Genomic DNA, 6000 nt, shown 5'->3' with positions numbered 1-6000 from the left:
GGCTGCCCGGGGAGCGGGCGCGCCTCGCCTCGCCTCGCCTCGCCGCCTCCCCCTGCGGAGCGCGTAGGTTCCTCCCTTCCCCCGAGGAAAACTTACGCGAGGGTTTTCTGTTTTCAACGTTTCAATCCGGTGGCGCTGAGCACGGTGCCTGCCGCGGGGGGCAGCACTTTCCCTCCGGACCCGACCTGGAAGCCGCGCGGGACTCGCGCTCGCAGCCTCGCAGCAGCCCTGCGCCTGGGAGCCGCGCGCTCGCAGCCGGCGGGGCTCTGCCTGGCCAGGTTGGCTTTTTTTTGTTGTTTATTTGTTTGTTCTTTACCACGTGAAAGGGCTCTGCTTGGCTTTCCATAGTCTTCTACGTGGCTTTCCCCTCTTAAAACCTAGATTTTTAATTTTGAAACAAGTATTTTTTTCATTTTACTCATTAAAATAGAGAGGGTAAGATGCCCATCTTGCTTTCGGGGGTAGGACCTCAGATGGGTTGTTCATTAGATACCAGATCATGAGACATTTTCGCACTTTGTAATGTCACCTGACTTTTTTTCCCCTCTTCTGTTTTAGATTCCTGGGCTTCTCAAGGAGAGAAGCCCAGGCAGTTTCTACCTAGTGCAGAAATGATGTAGCCCCACGCTGACCTTTGCTTGTACTTCGAGGTAAGTCAGTCTTTTATTCAGTGCTCTGGATATGTTTGAAGCATGCTAAATTTCATTTTCGTTCCGGTAGGCTTTTCTTTCACGATAGCAATACTTTTCTCCAAGTAATACAATCAGTTGGCTTTGAATCCTCACCTTCAGTTCTGAAAGACTGAAATCTACATTTAACTTTGCCAACTTTTTTGTATTTATCTCTCCTCAAACTGGCAAATGATTTATGCGATTCTCCTTTTTAAAAAAAAATTCACTGAAATAGTTTTTGTCCTTGTTTTGCAAGTTAGAACGAAATAGTAATACTCGTCTTTCTAAAATATGATACCCTGTGAATGGTATTGTAATCTTGACGATGCTACCAAATTTTTATTTACATACAATGGTTTAGAAAGCTAAAGAATCAAGTTTTTAAACTTATAACATCTCAGGGCTGTAGTTCCTAGAATTCTTTGCAAGTAGCACCCTACTGGATCACGTGATTGTTTTCAGTCTGGGTAATGTAAATCTCTGGAATATTGTTTCAGAGCTGCTCTTAGAACTGATAATTTTGAAATTCTGTGCAGGAAGGTATTTTATTATATCTGGCAAGACTAAACTTAAAAACCTAACAAAGAGCACAAGAAGAACCTTGGGGACATTGTTAATGTTACGGGGAGCAACATGAATTGGGAAGGTGTGGATGTGGTTCGTATATTCAGCAAAACCATTCTTTCCTTAGTTTTCTCTAGAAATGATTCAGTTGACATAAAACGGAAGATAGGTAAACTGTCCTCAGGATGCCCATTTATCCCTGAAATCTGCCCTTTGTCTTCTGTCTTCCTTCGTCAGATTTCCGTAGAGATTTTCCTCCTGCTTTCGCATTTTGTTTTTTATTTTCGTTACCATGATTGAGATAAAAGACGGGAAGTCAGAGCGTTTGAACAGCATTGTACTAAATGACAGTGCGTGTGGAGTTTTAAAAGGAACTATGTTTGATTTACTAAAAATAGAAAGGTAAACAACATTGACCAAAAGTTAGTAAGACCAACAAAAATAATGGAAGAGTACTTGCTCACACATTCTCTTTCTGAGTAGAAAAAGTCTAGCGGCCGGGGCCTGAGGGATTCAGGGCCAACGTAAGGGGCACATGGAATTTTTCTCATCTTGGGTCTTGCGATGTTTAATGTTTTTGACTGGGGTGGTAGAAAAGAACAATGTTAAAAAAAAATACCTTTGAGATAATGTTAGAAAAGAGTCAAAATAAACTTAGCAAAATAGAGAAGCAGTCAGAACCTGCTGAAGTTCTACTTGGCAAATGCGAAAGTGTAGGAGATTCATACTCTGAAGCTAGGTTCTTGGCGTCATGCGCTTGGGTGGCAGAGGGCAAGGCTGCACAGCGTGCGTTGGATTTGAGTGACAGCCACAATGCTGTTGAATCTCAGTACACGTGCAGGGAACGATGCCAGAGGGCCGAGGGTCCTCCAGGGCACTTAGGGCAGTCATCTTTTTCCAGCAACTACAGCTTACTTTTATGGACTCGGGGTTTGAATGTCCTACAGCTGCGGACCCTTCCCAGGTCACAAGAAACCCAAGCGTCACCCGCAAAGAGAGTGCGTTTCTCCATCTGGTTGGCAGATGCAGCACGTCACGTGGGTTTAGTAATGACGGAATCCCAGACCAGGGAGTTAATTGTTTGATTCAAATGCTTAATAGTGCTAGGCCATAAAAGTTTTGCAATCAGGATACTCTGGTGTCCTGAACTCAGCCTTCATAGAACCTGTCCCAGCGTGGTGCCTCCTCGGCTAATTGCTGCTCATCATATATTTAGCTTCATTCAGTAGCTTGTCACAGCTCACTGAGGTCTTTTCTGCCACTCCCTACCCTAAAATGTTCCCACATTTCCACATCTTAATTCCCTTCCTCCTGTCAGAAAGAGAGGCCCCGCTGTCTCTCAGTGCTGTCCTTCCCCTCCCTGTGCTTTGATGCCATCTGCTCAGGTCACTCCACGGCTGGTCTCTTGCCTGCTCCTTCCGCCTTTGAAGCTGTATTGTCTCCATGCTCTTTTTTTCTGCCTGGAATACTTTCTTCTTGTCGCTCCTTAGAGAACTCCTACTCACCCTTCAAAACTCATCTCCACAACAACTCCTCCAGGGAACTTTCCTCTATAGATATTGCTTAGTCCTGAGAACCAGGGCCTGGCTCCCATAACGTGCCTCATAAAGGCATGGATATATGAGTGAGCAAGTGAATGAAAGATGGAAAGTGAATACAGAGATGTCTCCTATGTGAAATGCATTGTCTGTTTGCAAGGTGGTCTTGTAAGCAGAGAGCAGACCTTTTCTTGCTCAGTTGATGCTACACCTCCACAGTGTCTGGGAGTCAAGATTCTGTAGACACAGTAGCTTGTAGGCTCTTGGGAGTACTGCCGGCTTAGGATCAATATTTATCAAGTACCATAAAGTGGTCACTGATGCAATCTTCTAGGGAATGAAGCAGGTGTAAATACAGCTATGTGCTGCAGAAAGACATTTCCAATCCTGGAAGTGGTTGCCCTGTAAGACTGTATCACTGAGGGACATTGTAGCCTTTGAAATTCATGTAAGTTTGCTCTGTGAAATCCTCTTACGAGGCATTTCTCAGAACTCATCCCTGTTAAGTAATGCATGTCTATATCATAAAACTATCGTGTAGTAACTTGGCATATTTGAAAAGCCAGATAATCAAGTAGAACAGTTTGCATCTGAGTAAGTAACCTTCTTTTGGACATATCTCTTTTTTACTTTTAAGATATTTTCATTTCTTGGAATAAGGTGCAATGTAAAGTCTCTAAGCTTTTCATGAGGGTCAGCTTTGACCCCCTGAATTCTGATCTATACTCTGGAGCCATGGTCTGTTTTCCACACTTGAGGCCACCCCAAGAGGTTCACACTGGCACCAAATTGAGTATCCAGTGATGTGTACCTTCTGGCCAGTTTTAACTTCTTATTGATTAATACTTGATTAGGCCTTGTTTCTTGCCTTTATTCTGTTTTAGGAATCTGCTTTACTGAGATTCCTACTCAGGGAATTAGGTCCAAGCTTCCAAACCTGCACTTCTGCCTCCCACCACTAGGGCTTCTTCTGCCTTTTCTACCCACACGACCTCCCGCATCTCTAGCCTCCAGACTCTCCCTCCTTCCCTGGGAACAGGCAGTGTCAGAAGGAGCCTTTCCTAAGATCTAGCATATGTCCTTTCATATTCATAGTCGCAAACAAATGTTTGGATGAGTTTCTGGTATCTGAAAACCCTCACCAAACCCTATCACTGCTGGCATTTTCCTTTGCCTGGATTGACAGTGTGCCTACCCTCCCTCGACTTCCTTCTTTCTCTTTAAGATTTGTCTTTTCTGTGCTCCCACAAAGGGGAAGGATTTGAACCCAGGTAGTCTCAGTCCAGCACCAGGACCTGCTTGGTTAATCAAAGACAGCAGAAGTAACCTGAGAAGCCTTTTTCAGATGAATGCATTATCCAAGAATGCTGTCTCCAAACAATGGGATGATAGTCAGTCTTAAAAAGGAAGGGAATTCTGAGACCGTCTACAATCTGGATGAACCTTGAGGACATTGTACCGGACATAACAGGACAAATTCTGTGTGATTCAATTTCCATGAGATATCTAGAGCATTCATAGAGAACAAAGTAGACTGGAAGTTGCCAGAGGTTGGTGTGTAGGGGACAGTGGAGACTTGTTCAGTGGGTGTAGAGTTTAGTTTTGTAAGATGAAGAAGATCTGAACTTTGGCTGTAAGTCAGTGAATTGTATTAGCACACTGTGAATATCCTTAACACTACTGAGTTGTGCACTTACAAATGTTTCAATGGTACATTTTACTTTATGTGTGGTTTATCACAATTAAAAGTAGAAAGAAAGTCAGAGTTCTTGCTTTTATGAAGATAATTTTCTTTCACAAGAAATAAAAAGCATTTCTTTGATTTGGAGACTTTTTATTCTTTGAGCTTTATTTCTTCTTGTTTCGATTTTTAAATCATTTGTACTTAAAAACTAAATAAACCTGTCATTTAATATATAATGATAAAACCAAACCACATTTACATTGGTAAGATCATCTGTATTTAATTTTAGACCTTATTATCCTTTTTCTTATTGTTGTCTACTTTTGCAGTTAAAATCTGATTCAGAATTACTCACTTCCTCATCTCTTTTTCTTTAGCGAAGATAATAGGATCTTATTGCTCATCCAGAAATACTTGTATGACACTTAAAAATTTAATTTGATGATTAAGAGCAGAAATGTTTGTTCTTTCACAAGCTGAGGGCCTGACAGACTCCAGGCCTTGATATGATTGCTCAGAAGAAGTTAGCCACTTTAGTCTTTTGGCTTTTTCTCCCTCATTATGATAATAAACCTTTCTCATGGAGAAGCATGGCTCTAAAAGTGTAAATAACAGTATCATTTTGAAAGAATGCAATTTTGAAATGTTCAGCTAACACTTAGGAGGCAGTTCTTTTTGTACTCCAAGGGTCTGACCCAGAATGCAATATCTTTTTCGAAGTAGTACAAAGAAAGTGGAATCACATCAGGCAGGATTCTGTGAGTTGAGACCAGAGGTCAGGCAGAAATGTGAGGGAGCTGCCTAGCAAGGTCTGAGCTGAGATGGGACTGAAAAATACAGAGCAGAGGGCAAGCAGAGGAAGAATTACAAAGCTTCTAGAAATGCATAGCTCAGTGTTACTTAGATTTTTATGTTACAAACATAATCATAGAGTCTAGCCCTCTTCTCATAAAATTCATCTCTTCTACTAAGCAAATTTCTAACCCAAGTTGATACTTTAAATTCTTTTCTAAAGTTCTTTAAAAATATATACTAATCAGAAATACTACTTGAGGATCACACTTAAATGTTTTAATAAAGTATTACATATTTTCAACTCTCCACATATACATTGAAGCTTTTTGTGTACCTTGTGGTTACCAGGTACCAGTTCTTGGATTGGGACCCCATCTCTAATGAAGGTCTCAGTCATCCATAGAGAAATGAGAAAAAGAGTGTATTTTATTTTCAGAAAGCTAATGTTCCCTTCAAAGGAGAAACTTTTACCTTGAAGTTCTGGCCTTTTCCCCTTAATTGTTAAACTTGAAATCTTCTTTTAAGATGGCTAATTAATTATTTTAATGATGGTTAATTTAAAAGACTTTACATATTAGCAAAATAAAATGTGGAAATTATTTAGCATTCTTGGTTTCAGGAAACAGAAACCAACAAGGCTAATTGAAGCCAAAAAGGAATTAATTAGAAAAATGTTCAGCAAAATTAATGGAGGAATGCTGGAAAACCTGTAAGCCAGGTCTACTGGTTGTCATGTACTTACTCACTT

General features: G+C 41.0%; 1 protein-coding gene across 1 annotated transcript in view; it reads left to right on the top strand.

Annotated features, from left to right (window-relative positions):
- Positions 1–558: 558 nt before the first annotated feature.
- Positions 559–6000, top strand: part of Csgalnact1 (chondroitin sulfate N-acetylgalactosaminyltransferase 1) — a gene marked incomplete at its 5' end in the record, with an annotated part of 168602 nt that continues 163160 nt past the window's right edge. Inside the window, 1 exon segment of the mRNA XM_013513615.1 lies at positions 559–650.

Source organism: Chinchilla lanigera, unplaced genomic scaffold, assembly GCF_000276665.1.
Source record: "Chinchilla lanigera isolate Chin_1 unplaced genomic scaffold, ChiLan1.0 scaffold00002, whole genome shotgun sequence".
Taxonomy (NCBI): domain Eukaryota; kingdom Metazoa; phylum Chordata; class Mammalia; order Rodentia; family Chinchillidae; genus Chinchilla; species Chinchilla lanigera.
This window is presented reverse-complemented; position numbering and strand designations above follow the sequence as displayed.